This window comes from Gopherus evgoodei, chromosome 11 (assembly GCF_007399415.2).
Source record: "Gopherus evgoodei ecotype Sinaloan lineage chromosome 11, rGopEvg1_v1.p, whole genome shotgun sequence".
Lineage (NCBI taxonomy): Eukaryota > Metazoa > Chordata > Testudines > Testudinidae > Gopherus > Gopherus evgoodei.
The window spans coordinates 29,081,534-29,096,758 of record NC_044332.1 but is presented as its reverse complement, the minus strand read 5'-3'; the positions used below and the strand labels follow the sequence as shown (position 1 = coordinate 29,096,758).

The 15,225-nt window shown below is 42.0% G+C and overlaps 1 long non-coding RNA gene across 3 annotated transcripts in view; it reads left to right on the top strand.

Annotated features, from left to right (window-relative positions):
- Positions 1–67: 67 nt before the first annotated feature.
- LOC115659407 overlaps positions 68–15,225 on the top strand; it is a 34,022-nt gene continuing 18,864 nt past the window's right edge. For 2 of the 3 annotated variants that reach the window (XR_004002537.1, XR_004002538.1), the window contains exons 1-2: positions 198–702; positions 3,632–3,715. This is a non-coding gene — a long non-coding RNA (uncharacterized LOC115659407). The other variant, XR_004002539.1, reaches the window with a different exon arrangement.

The following is a 15,225-nucleotide window of genomic DNA, read 5'->3' as shown; positions in this document are numbered from 1 at the left end:
GCTGGGCCGAAGGCGGGGGATGAGGTCCCAAGAGCAGCTTATCAGCGTCCACCTGATCTGCATGTCTCCACCCGGCAAGTGTAGCGCGGCGAACGGCTCCCTCCAGGAACGTGCTGCTTATGGCGTAGGGAGCAAACGCACAATAACTGCGCATGCTCAGTAAGAGCGGCTGAAGCCCTGCCCTTATTAGCGTAAGATTCTGCAGCCTGCTTTTTACGGTGGCTAAAAAGGGGCAAATGGGGGGAGGGGGATGGCCAGGGACTGAGCAAGGGGCGAAAAAAGACCCGCCGAGCTTCGCCCTGCCTGTGGCCGGGGGCGCGGAGGGATAAAGGAGCGATGCGAAGGAGGTTAGCCCCTTGTGGAGCGGAGTTGAGCTGTGGGTGGTGCGGTGGCTGGACGAGGAGGGGCTGGAGAGGCAGCAGAGCGGGTGTCGCGCCCCACAGGCTCCAGCCAGGATCTTTGTCCCCGCCCGAGGGCCAAACCTTCCCGTCTTAAAGTGTTGTCACCCTGCTTCGCAGCGTAACGCTGATACACACCCCCCGAGCGCTACGCGTGTTAATGAAGCAGGTGATGTCTCGGAACGGGTCAGGCTCAAGGCTTTGTCCCGTCCCTCGCCTAGGCTGCAAGCAGGCAGCACTTTAACAACCTGTCTCGTGTATTGATTGCTGGTTTCCCCCGCTTGAAAACCTACTGGCTTTTGAGGTTAGGAAGCCTTTGCTGTAACTCACATTTATTAAGAGGGGACACTAATATTAAGTAATAAGGTAAAGGAAGAGAAAAAGGAAAATGTTCTGCTACTATGCTGATATAGATATATACGTCAGATCTCATGAGTCCCGTATTGCCAAACCCAACACAATCATGAGATTGGTTTCGAAAAATCATCAATTAGAAAAACTGTTGGGTTCTTATTTTCCTTTAGGGTTTTAAGCTTTTAGGGTTCTCAAGCTTTTCTGAACCATGAGATCTAAAAATTTACTTTAAAAATCTAGCTGGGATCACGTAATCACATGACTCAAGAAATTGGGACTTAAGAGAAAACACCAAATGTAAGACCCATGCTAAAATCACAAGGGTTGGCAGTACCATGAGTCCGAGCTTTCAAAGTGCATATATAGTCAAAGCAGCAAAGAATCCTGTGGCACCTTACAGACTAACAGACGTTTTGGAGCATGAGCTTTCATGGGTGAATACCCACTTCCTCAGATGCACCCATGCTCCAAAACATCTGTTAGTCTATAAGGTGCCACAGGATTCTTTGCTGCTTTTACAGATCCGGACTAACACAGCTACCCTCTGATACTATATAGTCAAAGCTCCTCTGGAGTATGAAGCAGGGGACCAACAAAGAATTGGTTGCTTAACAAAGTTGCTGTAATTGTCTAATAAATATGGAGCAGAACTGTACTCAGTACATTCACAGATAGTTGAGGGGAATGGTTTCAAACTTTTTTTCTGGAGACCCAGTTGAACAAAAGTGTTGATGCCTGTGACCCAATGGAGCTGTGCATGAGGGCTTTGGGGTGTGGGAGGGACTCAGAGCTGGGGAAGACGGTGGGGTGAAGGCTTTGGGTGGGGCTGGAAATGAGGGGTTCAGGGTAGGGGAGGCTCTGGGCTGGGGCAGGGGATTGGGGTGCAGGAGGGGGTCAGAGCTCTGGGCTGGGGGTGCAGGCCTGAGTGTGTGGCCAGGGATGAGGGGTTTGGAGTGCAGGAGGGACTCTGGGTTTGGGGGGGGCTGAGGGCTGTGGCAGGAGGTTGGGGTACAGGAGGGAGTCAGGGCTCTGAGCTGGGGGTGCAGGCTCTGGGGTGGGGCCGGGAATGAGGGGTTTGGGTGCAGGAAGAGGTTCTGGGTGTGCGGGGGCTCAGGGCTGTGGCAGGGGATTGGGGTGTGGGGTTGGGCATGCGGATTTACCTCTGGTGGCTCCCGGTCAGTGGCGCAGCTGCGGTGCAGAGGGAGGCAGGCTTCCTGGTTGTCCTGGCACCATGGCCTGCGCTGCGCCTGAAGCAGCCAGCAGCAGGTCAAGTTCCTAGGTGGAGGTGCACAAGCAGCTCTGTGTGGCTCTCACTCGCAGGCACCGCCCTCCCCAATTCCCATCGGCCAATGGGAGTTCGGAGCCAGTGCTCGGGGCGGGAGAAGTGTGCAGAGCCCTGTGGTCCCCATGCCTAGAAGCCGGACCCACTGCTGGCCGCTTCTGGGGAGCAGGGTGATGTCAGAGCAGATAGGCACTAGCCTGCCTTAGCTGGGCAGCATCACTAACAGGACTTTTAACGTCCCAGTCAGCAGTGCTGATCAGAGCAACCCAGTACCTTACCTGCCGTGATCCAATCCCAACTTTGAAAACACTGGTTTAGGGGGATATTTTAAGACCAGAGATAGCCCAGTAAAGATGGTCTCTACTACAGGTTTCGCTGTATTTCTTTCCATACTATGTGGGCAACCTGCAGCATTCACTAGGAATAGAAATTACAGAAACAAATAATTTTGTAGATTTTTTAAATGGTAGATATTTAAATAAACATTTACAATATGCAGTTTTTCTGGCTAGGATGTCATGCAAATGTTTTAAGGTATATCAAATCTTGTGCTTTACAGTTCATAGTGATTGCTCCTGATGGCGCCATGTGGGCGATTTATCTTCCCGTTATAGAGCAGCAGTTTTCAAACTGTGGGTTGGGACTCCAAAATGGGTCATGACCCCATTTTAATGGGGTAACCAGAGCTGGCGTTAGACTTGCTGGGACCCAGGGCCAAAGTTCAAGCACCACAGGACTGTGGGCTCAAGCTTTGTCTTCAGCCCTGGGTAGCGGGGCTCAGGCTTTGGCTTCAGCCCGGGGCGGCAGGGTTCAAGCTACAGGCCCCTCCTGGGGCTGACGCCCTTGGGCTTCGACCTCCCCCTGCCCAGAGCAGCAGGACTGGTGGGAGGACTTGGGCTTTGGCCTCCCACCTGAGCCGCGGTGCTCAGGCAGGTTTGAGCTTGGGTGGGTTCAGGCTTTGGTCCCCCCTCCTGTGGACATGTAGTAATTTTTGTCATCAAAATGGGGTTGTGGTGCAATGAAGTTTGAGAACCCCTGTGCATTGCAAAATTGGCCTGATGAATTTATGGGAGAGGGTTTTCTTCCCCAGAAATATTAGGTACACCTCTACCCCGATATAACGCTGTCCTCGGGAGCCAAAAAATCTTACTGCGTTATAGGTGAAACCATGTTATATCGAACTTGCATTGATCCACCAGAGTGCACAGCCTCCCCCTCCCCCCCGAGCACTGCTTTACCGTGTTATATGCAAATTCGTGTTATATCGGGTTGCGTTTTATCAGGATAGAGGTGTATATAGGTCATTGCTGGAGGCAAGATACCAAACTCTATGGACCAGTAATCCATTCTGGTGTGGTCACTCCTGTGATCCTGTTCAAAGTATTTCTCTATTAAAGAGGTGGCTACATTTTTTATCAATGAATCACAGTTTATTCTTTGTATAAAAAGAACACTCCCCTTGGAAAAAGTAATACACCTGCACATACAAAAGGACTACAATTACTATTTTTATGGGGATATTGTACATCCTGAAATTAGTTTAGTAGTTTTTCCACATTGTATACTAACTAGAAAATGCACCAAATCTTTCTCTCAGGTTGGGCTCAAAGGCAGAGGAAGTTTTGGGAATGCCCATATTACAAAGCCTAAGTGCCTTCATTGTACTGTACTTCATCAGCAGGTAAAATTTTTTTGTTATGTTATGATATATTAAATAAATGTATATCAAAAATTAACCAATATTTCGTTGATGATTAGACCTATTTACTAAAGGTTTGATTCTGCATCTGTTACTCACAAAGAATAGTACTTTACTCTTTGAATAGTCCCACTGATTTCATGGGGAGTACCTGTGGAGTAAGACATTACTCAAGAGAGATTAAACCTTGGCTTCAGTGTTTAAACCAATCTCTAGCTATATGACGCCAGGTGAGACCTGTGTGAAAGGCAGATTATCCTATATCTGGTTTCTAACACTCTCACCTCTGCAGTATCTAATTCCGACCACTGTCAGAGAGAGGATACTGTCCTCAAAGGAGGATGGTTCTGATCCAGTATGTCAATTTCAATGTTTATGTGTTTGAGAGGCAGAACTGGGCCCTAAATATTTTTCTATTAAATTGCTATGATCCTTCAAATACATTTGATGTCAATGAACCATGTCAGGAAAACACTACTAAACCAGAGTTTTGTTTATGCTTTTTTTCTTTCCTGAGTTTCCCATGATGAAAGCTGGATAAATTAAAATACAAAAACACAAATACAAAATACAATATAAAGAATACAAATAACAACTGGAATGACTCCATACACATTACAAATGGTGCATTATATTTAAGATTGAAAACAATGTCCTTGTTGTTTCTTCTGCACCTTTACTGCATAGATGACCACCCTCCTCCCCCGGCCCAATTTTGTGGTAGTTAGAGTATGAAATTTGGATTCAGAAAGCCTAGTTTCTGTTCCTGGATCATGTGTCTGTATTTACCAGGGCCCAGAGCCAGTGCAGAGATATGGGCCCTCCTTGCAGATGGCCCTGACCTCCCACAGATCACCTGGCATATGTATGTTTATGAGCAAACTCCACCCTCCAAAATAATAATCCAGATATTTCCTCCCCTTTACTCCATCATGTGGGTTTTCCCGTAGGAAGGGTTGATCAGGCCCTTTCCTTTTAATTAAACCAAAACTGATACCATCATGTAGATATTTCTTTACGTGAAAAAAAAAATTCTTTGGCGTTTCTGCTTAATACCTACATGTAGATTATGCAGGGGAAATTTTAAAATGCTGTCCTTTGTTTTGAAAGCTCTTTTAATTCTACAAAGCTATCTCCTAACAGGCACAGGAATAAACACACATAAACTGTAGACACATTATAATCTTCCTAGACAAATTGTTTATTGTATCAACAGTTCTAAAAGCTCTCAGGCTTTATTTAACAAACAGATAAAGTTGTTTTCTCAGTTATAGCCTAAGTGAAGAAATGCAACTGTTGAAATGGTTTTGGATTTTTAAACTACAGATTAATAATTAAAACAATTTGCAGTTCACACACTGTAGAAGGGACTTCTCCAATGAGCAGAAGATATAAAATGCACTGTGGCATATCCAAACTGTCTCCGATTAACAGTTTGTTGTAACAATAACATTGCAAAGGTGCAAAAGGAGAAAGTGTTTTAATTATTAATATGTGTGTAATTGTAACATAAACTAGATTAAAGGGATATTGAAGTATATTTCCTGGAAAAATAATGACATAAAAGGTATTTGGGGATAGTATGTGCTTTTGAGCCATTGCCCACTTCGGTGGCAGTATCTAGAAGCACTGAGGCTGTAGCAGAGATGCTGCAACCTAGAGCCCTATCTATGCTAGGGAATTTTACAAAATAATTCCCACCAGTTCTACCACTGATTCAGAAGAAGTCTTAGTGTCAGTGTGAGACTTCATGTAGAATAAGATCCTCCGTCTAGATTACTTAAAGATTTTAGTAAGTTTAATTAACATGATGGTAAAAAGCACCAGAGACTGCTGGAGCCCTTTCTGTATTAGGGTTCCCATTCTGATGTGAGTTTTTCTGTGAACTACACTAGTGTAGACAGAGCTTAGTAGTGCTGGGGAGCAATGAAACTCCTTGCTGTGCTGGCCCATGTGCGGAGGCAGTAGTACTACGGCTCTGTCCTTGTCTAACTTTATGGATTTTGCTATCAGCGCTAAGTCTCCTAGTCCATTGACACCTGGAGCACGAGGACCAAGAATATGCCTAGCCCCTGAATAGGGGAAACAAGAGGGGTGGAAAAGTTCCTCGTGCTCACCAAGCCTCCTGCCCAATGTTCTTATTCAGGGCTAGGCACATTCTTCTTATAAACTGTTGCTCTCTAGAACATAATCTGCACACCTCTCTGTTCTTACCTCTTTTCATATCTCACGTCCCTCCATCTACCTTCTTCATATCCTTCTCCCTATCTTACCAGTGGGCTTTATTCCATTCAGCCCGTATCCCTGGAGCCTCGTCTCTCACTGAAGTCACTATGTCTCTGTCTTTTTCTCCTTGAAATACACTTCTGCCGAACAGCTTAGGACCCTACTCAAAGAAGTGTTAACAACAGAGGTAACGGGATGAGTGAAAAACAAAGAAATAAAATTGAACAAAAAATCATGGAACTAGCAAGATGCATGATAAGTTCACAGCTCACTCACCCTCTCTTGCATCCGTTTCACCCCCAGACTTTGCTTATGTGTTATCAAGACTCTGACCCTACAGCTGACAGCATGGGTAGACCCCTAAACCTGTGCAAATCCCCACTGAAATCAGTGGAGCTTTGTGCAGGTACATACTCACATGGATTCAGTTGCAGAATTAAATCAGAATCCAGCAACAGGATTAGTAGAGGTAAAGCTTGTACCATCAGCTGAACGTATATTCCAGGGGTGGCCAAACTGTGGACGATGAGCCATTTGCAGTTCTTTTACAATTAAAGTGTGGCTCACTGAGCCCCCCACATCTGGCCCCATTCTCCATCTACCAGACTTGAGGAGGGTGGACGTTCGGGACCTCTGTCTTGCAACAGGGTTGGGGGGCAGGAGATTCTGCCCAGCAGGGACAGGGGCTCTCAGGGCTTCAGCCCTGCCAGACGTGTCTGCTGAGGCTCGGGGCTTCAGCAGGAGTGGGACTGAACAAGCCCCGAGCCCAACAGGTGCTTCCCACGGGGCAGAAGCCCTGAGCCCTGGCAAGTGTGCCCAGGTTCTTGAACTTCTGAAGATTGTTGTATGCAGCTCAGAGGGTAAATAAGTTTGGCCAACCTTGGTATATTCCCACCTTTTTCTAAAATTAGTCAAAACCGTGTGGTCTTACTGGATCTGTTGTTCCTCCTGGATTCTTAGATGGCAGTGATGACACATTGGACCTTTCATTTATAGTTAGATGGTAGGCTGCAATCATTCTTGTCTGAAACAGACCTTATAATGGGCATATTCAAGTTTGTCACCACCAGGATAGACTACTGTGATACACTCAATAGGAAGACCATTCAGACCAGTGCAAAATACAGTGGTTTGCCTGAATTGAGTAGACCTCTCCAAACACCTATTAACCCTGTACTAATGTGTCTGCACTGGCTCCTTGTTTGCTTCTGTGTGCAGTTCAAGGTGTTGTTGGGTGAAAAGTGTTTAATGATCAGATTGGAGTGAAATTGATTACCTGAGACTGTCTCTAAGTCCTATACTCTTCGTGGCTGTTCATATCAGCTGCAAGGCTCTTGCTGTCAACTCCCGATACTGTACCTTCCAGGTCCTCCAGCAGGGCTTTCTCAGTTAAAAGTCTTTGATGTTGGAATTCACTCCCTTTGGTTGTCTACCAAAGCACAATACTAGCAGTCTTCAGAATATCAGGCAAGTTGCATTTATTTGGTATAACTTTGGGTTGATTTTCCTTTCCGATAAAATATGGTTGCTACTATTCTGACTGCTGAAGCAGTGGTTTATATGAATGCTACCACCACCAGTAGCTTTAGTTAATATGTTTGAAAATGTTGTAAATAAGTGACTAGTTGTGCTGGCAACAGTGCTCTAGAAACCATGAAAATAAATTAAAGAAGGGACAGAAGTAGCAGATGGTACAAAAAATAGAAGATACAGAATATTCTGGAATGATATATAAGCATGTAAGATACTGCTTATTAATTTAAAAATACACATTATGAATAAAAAGAACACATTAGTGTCCAGTATAATGTAATGAACAAGGTTTTTCTTTGAAATTTCACAAAATTAAAAAATGGAATCTACAAAGGGTGGTATCAGTGACATAAATCTGTGTCCATGACAGTGTGTGACAATGGAGGATGCTTCTCTGAGGAAAAAAATATTGCAGGAAAAAGGATTTGGTTGCTGTTTGACTACTGATCATATATTCATTCATAAAAAAAGAAGGCACTGTGCATTAACAGGTGCAATTTAAGATTCTTGTACCAAGCGTAAAAGAGTGATTAAAAAGAAAGTAAAATGTCACATTTTGTTAACAGTAATGAGTGGACATGCCATATACAAACGACAATGATATTTCTGCAAACAGCTCCCTACATCACACTGTAAACATTTACTCTCCAGAGTCTGAAAGTGATTGCTTGAATTGGAACAGTATGTTTGGAGGAAGCAATTAAAATCACTCTTCAGCATTCAGTGACAGGCTAGCTGTAATTCAAGCTTATTTTGTTTAGTTTTCTTTACCGCTTACAGCAATTTGTCCCCTCCAGGGCATTACTGTTCCCTATGACTAAGCAATGCAAAATGTTTAATGATCAAGATTTTATTGACTGGATATATTTTGACCTGCAAAGAGAAAACATTGGGATTTATCGTTCATTTTCTCTCCATAACACACACCCCTCCAGAAATACATTTTTGTACATGTGTATCTTAAACAGTTGTTCAGGAGTTTTACTGCAAATGATAACATCAAATACAAGTACAAACCAGACAAGGTTTTTATTACTTTTGGAAAATGCCTTTCTTGGAAATAATGCATTCTACATGCTTGAAGATCACTCAGAAGTTTAAATTAGTGCAGATCATGGCTACCTGCTTACTCAGCTAGATTCTGATGTTCCCACTTAACCTCCAGTATTACCTTATTCTTACCTTGATTCAGGAAACATTAAAGAATGTTCTTAACTTTAGACTCATGTTAAATCCCACTGACTTCATTGAGGCTTAGGCACATGCCTGAAGTTAAGTACATGCTAAAGAGTTTTTCTGAATAGAGATGGACTGCTGATTTGGGGCCTCTGTACTTAGCCCCATTGGTTTGAATGGAACTTCTTGTAGTGTAAGGAACTACTTGACAAGAACAATGCAGTAAACTCTAGCCTTTAGAAGCGGCTCCTGTTTGGGGCGTAATTCAGCTGTGGTCTTTAGACTGCACTGGCTATCAGTTTGTTTCTGGGTCTAATTCAAGGCGTGGCTTTTTATCTATAAATTTGATTTAGGGACTAAAAGTCCAATAAATTTAAATTAAATTTAAATTTAAAGGAACGTCTCAGAAGGCTGTCTCGCTACATTTAAAGCCTGTTTGTACTCGTGCACTTTTATGATAAAGAATTTGACTTCATAAGTGCTGTTTGTAAACCAAGTCCCTTTTTCTTACTACTAGCTAAATAGTGAGAGACAACGCATAACCCATCATTAATGTTTGTGGTTAAACAGCAGCTCCATACCCTGCATTCCATAGTAACCACTCACATCCCTTCTTATAGGAGCAGTAAAAATTTTCACCAATGATTCAAGCACAGCATAAAGCAACAGAGAAGTAAATAAGCTTGTATAGAATTACTAAAAGAAACAATAGGAGTACTTGTGGCACCTTAGAGACTAACACATTTTTTTGAGCATAAGCGTGAGCATCTAAAGAAGTGGGCTGTAGCCCATGAAAGCTTATGCTCAAATAAATTTGTTAGTCTCTAGGGTGCCACAAGTACTCCTGTTCTTTTTGCTGATACAGACTAACACGGCTGCTACTCTAAAGGAAATGATATGTCAGCAAATATTCATCTTAATTTAACAAAGAGTCCTGTAGCACCTTAAAGACTAACAGATGTATTGGAGCATAAGCTTTCGTGGGTGGATACCCACTTCATCAGATGCATGTAATGGCTATTTCTGTGCCTATGAGGGTAACAATGTTAACCTCATTTTGGTGGCAGAATGCTCTTACAGGTATCAGACAACAGCAGCTTCAGTGCTGGTGTCATTGGCACTGATTTTGCAAGCTGCTCAGTGTGGGTGAAACCATGTGTTCATTCAGAACCCCACTGAAGGTGATGGGGCTCCTCAGAAGTGCAGCTTGCAAGATCAAGGTCTTAGGTCTTCAAAGCATACAACTTCAGCAAGGCAGGTTCTGGAACTGCTTGATGTTATGTTAGTTTATGGGTGCGAGTGTCAGAAATAGTCTCTTTCTAGTCTCTGACTTTGTAAGAGACCAGACCATGTTCTGTATTTGATGGTGACTGGTGATCATCTGTGCTGTACAGCTTCTCATCTTCCTCTGGACTGAGCTAGGGTCTAGTCAGTCATGTCATCTCAAGAATTAAACCCCCTCCCCACTCTCCACTCCTTCCTTCGCTTGGGGCATCATTATTTGTAATCCTTTAGAGACGGGGTGGTTCCACTAATATAGCCAATCTACTCACTAGCTCTTTCTCTATATTACTGAGTTCTCAGTTCTCATACTTAGCTGCCTAGTCTTCAAAGAGCACTTCGCAGTTTTGCACATCAGTATCTGCCTGCCACTCTTCCAGCTCTGACTGTGGCTGACTTCATTAAAGCTAGCAGACGGTAAATGACTATTTGTTGTTTCAGTCTTTATCTCTCTGACTTTGAATTTCTCACTCTTAAAAATAAAAAATACCATGGCAATTATAAATACTGCTGCTATCAAATATGTTGTCTGTCTTTACGCTATTTTCATCAAGTGTTAACAAGATTTAGGAAGATAACTAACAGGTTGTATATTTAGGAAGGAGCTTTTGTTTGCAAGCTTCTTCTACAAAAGAATGCAAGTTAATACTTTTGTGTTACTACTGCAATTCATCTAAAAAAAGAATAATAAAATTATTGTAAAGAGGGAAGCAATGACTATTCCTTTCCCTTTCTAATTACCTGTCAGTTAGTGATATCTGTGGCCTAGATGGTGCTATGAGGACAGTCCATGTTAAAAAGGCAGTGCATAGCAGTGTCACCCCAGAGGCATCCTGGGGAGCTGGCTGGAGTGTCCCTGTGTGCTGGTGATCTCCAGCTGCCAGAATGGCCTCCAGAGTCTTTTGGCAGCTGGCACAATTTAGAACTGCCTCTGAGCTGCTCCATTCTGTACCAGGAGACCAGCCTTGCTGGCTAAACCCCATTTGTTTTCCTCTTCAGCACTGCGACAAGCCCAGTTCTGCAAAATGGAGAATCTGGTTTATAAGAATTGTAGTTTTCAGTGATTCAATGTATTATGTACAAATCTACTCACTACCTATAGTACAAAAAACCCCACAAATATGACTAATGGCTTCCTTGCCATAATACTTATCCACCCTATCATTAGGGTAGATGCAAATAGGAGGCCTGAGCTGTGATCCTAACCTGCATAGCTAGACAAGGTAAAACGTTTGATGGAATAATTAATGTATGTGATGCTGTTTAATCATTCATTTAGGAAGACTACATTTAAGCACAAGTACACACCAAGGATTCCAAAAGAAGAGGTGACAGTGAAAGCTTTGTAATTTATAGCACTGGATCTTTCTTAAGCTGTGGTCTATGGACCATCCTTTCCTGGTGAGCTGCAAAATGAATTGTTTTGGGAGCCACTCAGTAAAGAATTGGGGTGCTTGAAGAGGAAATGGTCTATGATAATTATCTTTCTTTCATGGAGAGGTCCATACAATGAAAAAGCACCTTTTTACAGTGTTTTATGATTATAGACTAGTCTTGTAAAAAAAAAAATCTAGCAAATTATCTAGTCCATCTTCCAAGTCTCTACATCAGGACAAGTCTGATTTAATATTTCCTGGACCATCCTTTAAAAATGGCCACTTTCACCCCTCAGTGAGCTGGATTTTTGAATTGGCACATGGCCCAGGGATTAAAATAGCTAGTTTCGTCAATCAGAATACCTGAATTATTTTCTTTGATCCTGGATTTTCGTGAAACTTCCCAAGCTAGTATGACAATGTGTTCTGAGAGACTTAGCATTCATTGCAGTGGGTACTTGACTTTCAGTCAGACTTAGGCTCTTGTGAAGTCCTTTTGAAAATGGGATTTAGCCATTTAAGTTACATAAATGTTGCAATGCTGGGCAAAGCAACACATAAGTATCTTTAAAAATCTGGACAAAAGTCCAGATACAGATGACAAGTTACATTTGTTTGTTTTTTTATTTCTGGAGAATCCTATGTTGTCAGTGTTAGGGAATATCATAACATCTTGCCTGGTATGATATAAGAGGAAAACCTCATGATCTAAAGTTCTATATCGCCCACAAATTGGAATGAATAGTTGTGTATTAGCAACATTCTTACAGAATGTGTCCATGGTTCTACCCTAGTGTAAGATCAGAATCAGATCAATGGACTTTACATTGAGACCCAGTCCTGCTCCTATTAAAATCAATGGTTGGTTTGCTACTGACTTTTATTGGGGCTGAAGCAGGACCTTGCTTTACTGTAAGTGTAATTTATTTCCATTGCTTTTTTGGATGAGTTTTTAAAACAAAGACTCCTCTACATCTATGGGCTGTTTATTAATTATGGTTCCAATCCTGCAAACACTTTTGCACATGCATAATTTTACATTGGGAATAGTCTTGTATTGAAAGTATGTGCATGTGCCCAAGTGTTTGCAGCCTCAGAGTCTATACCTATGCTAAATAGATGTGGGAAAGCCAAAAAATGTGACATTATATAGGATAAACAAGTAGAGAGTGTTTATCAGATGAAATCGCAACCAGGTATGTCAGATAGGTCACAGGCATTGTTGTGAGGTATTTAACCTCAAGCAAACTAAAGGTTCAAAGCAACGTATAATTATAAAGGAAAGTATTTATACAACTGATTCTCTTAACGTTAATTCCTATTTACAGATTATTAAAACCCATTGTAAGGAATTAAGCTTTATTATTCATCAATTCCCACTTTCTCCTCCAGTTCGATCAGGTCTGTTACCATCAGTGATAGATTCTATACCTGCTGTCTTGAAAGAAATATTTAGTTTACTCCACTACCTATCACTAATTTCAAAATGATGTTTTCAATATGTTGCTTAGTGGCTGCAAATCATATAGAGTCTGCTAAAGAAATATCTCCTATATTCTACAGATATTGAAGTTGTTATATGTCACTACATATTTAATTATATAATCAGTTGTGCTTCTATAGCACCATTACCCAAGAACCTCAGAGCACTTTGCAAGCATTACTATTCTAAGCTTCACAACATGCTTTTGAGCTAGGCATTATACCTATGCTGCAAGTGGGGAAATTGAGGTTCAGAGGAATTAAGTGACTTGCCCAATATTACATGAGGCTGTACAAACCATTCTAAGTCCGGGTTGAAATGGATTCAGTTGTTTCACAATTGGTTTGCCTGGTGCAACACACTGAATCTCAAAAAGGAAAGTGTTTTGAGTGTTTCACTCACTAATTCATGTTGTTGAATTCAGTCTTCTGTGTGTTTGGTCAGGAAGTTCAGTTTAATTAGTAAATCATTTAATTATGATCTGATATATCAACTTAAACAATACATTATGCATTACAGTAGATTTATTACTAATACTGAAATACACTGGCCAAGGACAGAATCCTGGGGAGCAGAAACCTGGAAGAGGAGAAGGAAGAGTATCTACTGAAGGAAGTGCTAAAGGAGCAATCAGCAAAGCTACCGTCATAGAACCCTCAAGGAACACACAGTGTCAGGGCTGGTCTACACTGGGGGGGGGAAATCGATCTTAGATACGCAACTTCAGTTACGTGAATAACGTAGCTGAAGTCGAAGTATCTAAGATTGAATTACTCACCGTCCTCACGGCGCAGGATCGATGTCCGCAGCTCCCCCTGTCCATTCCACAACTCCGTTTGAGTTGGTGGAGTTACGGAATCGATATAAGCACGTTCGGGGATCGATATATCACGTCTAGATGAGACGCGATATATCGATCCCTGAGCAATCGATTGTAACCTGCCGATATGGCAGGTAGTGAAGACGTACCCTCAGTGAGAAGTGGTTAGGTTTATAGTGGCAAGAGCAGTGGAAAGACAGAGAATGAACATGGAGACAAGACCTTTACATCTGGGAAGGAAGATATAATTAGAGTTTTTGCCAGGGTGATTTCAGTGGAGTAGAGTGGGCGGAAATCAAACTGGAAGGAAATGAGGACGGAGTTGGAGAAGAGAAAGTTAAGACACTGCTGAGAAAGAGGTGTGGTTTAGTGACTTAGCAGAAAGCTTGGAGCCAGGAAGTCTTGAATTCTAAGGCTAGATCTGTCACTGACTCACTGTTACCTTAAGCAAATCTTTTCATCTCTCTCTCTCTCCCTCAGTTTCTCAATCTATAAGCAGTCGATATTTATTTACCCATCTCATAGGGTGTTGAAAATATTAATTAATATTTATAAAGTGCTTTGAAGATGGACTAATTTCATGATAATGGCTAGGCCGGTGCCAAGTTGATTTGCTTATTTTTGTCCATCAACAAACAATAAATGCTGTAATACTTATAAAATGTGCACACAACTAATCTATGTCAAAACTATTATCCCTTTTCTCCATTGCCTGGTTTCACCTTCCTGTCTTGGCCTTAAGTAAGCCCCAATCCTGCTCATACTTATGTATATAAGACGACTTATATACTTAAAGTTAACCACATGTCTGTATGATCGGACGTAAGATGGTAAACGCTATAGAGAAGGAGTAATTGTTTACTGCATGTCTGTACAGAGCTTAAAACAATGGGCCCCTCTCTTGGTTGAAGCTTCTACACATTACTCTAATACAAATAATAATGAGTGAGTGATTGTGTAGTGAATGAGTAAGAAAGTGCTACATAAATATATTTTGTTGCAAGCTCTTTGGGGCATGGACCATCTTTTTGTTCTGTGTTTGCATGGTGCCTAGCACAATGAGGTCCTACTCAATGCCTGGGACTTGTGTGATACTGCAGTATTATTATGACTATTTTATTTATAATGTTTTTGTACTTATACATTTATTATTTTAGCTCATATCAGGAGCCTAGTGCCTTGTGGTACAGTATGGCAGTGTTGTTTACTTGCTTAGAATTAAGCCAGAGTTGAGCTAGTATGGAATTACTTATCTTCCCTTGTGATGCTTCTATTTTAGGCTGAGGTAATTCAGGAAGGCAAAATAGTGTAGTTAGCTACACCATCTGTGTCCTGTAGATAGCTCGACCACGTCAGCCTTGGGTTACGCCCAATTTAAGAAGACTACTCATTGTAAGAGCATAGTCTCATCTTGATATGTCAGGAGTTACCCATATAATTGTGCAATCACACAACTCGATAGTGAGTCAATAATTCTGAATAGCTGAATAAAGACAGTACTCACTGCAAGCAGTTCACAATTGTCTGTAGCCTGAAAATTTGTTCACGATCCACTTGGCAAAAAACTCTGAATAGCAAACAAGTTTGTAAGAGCTAT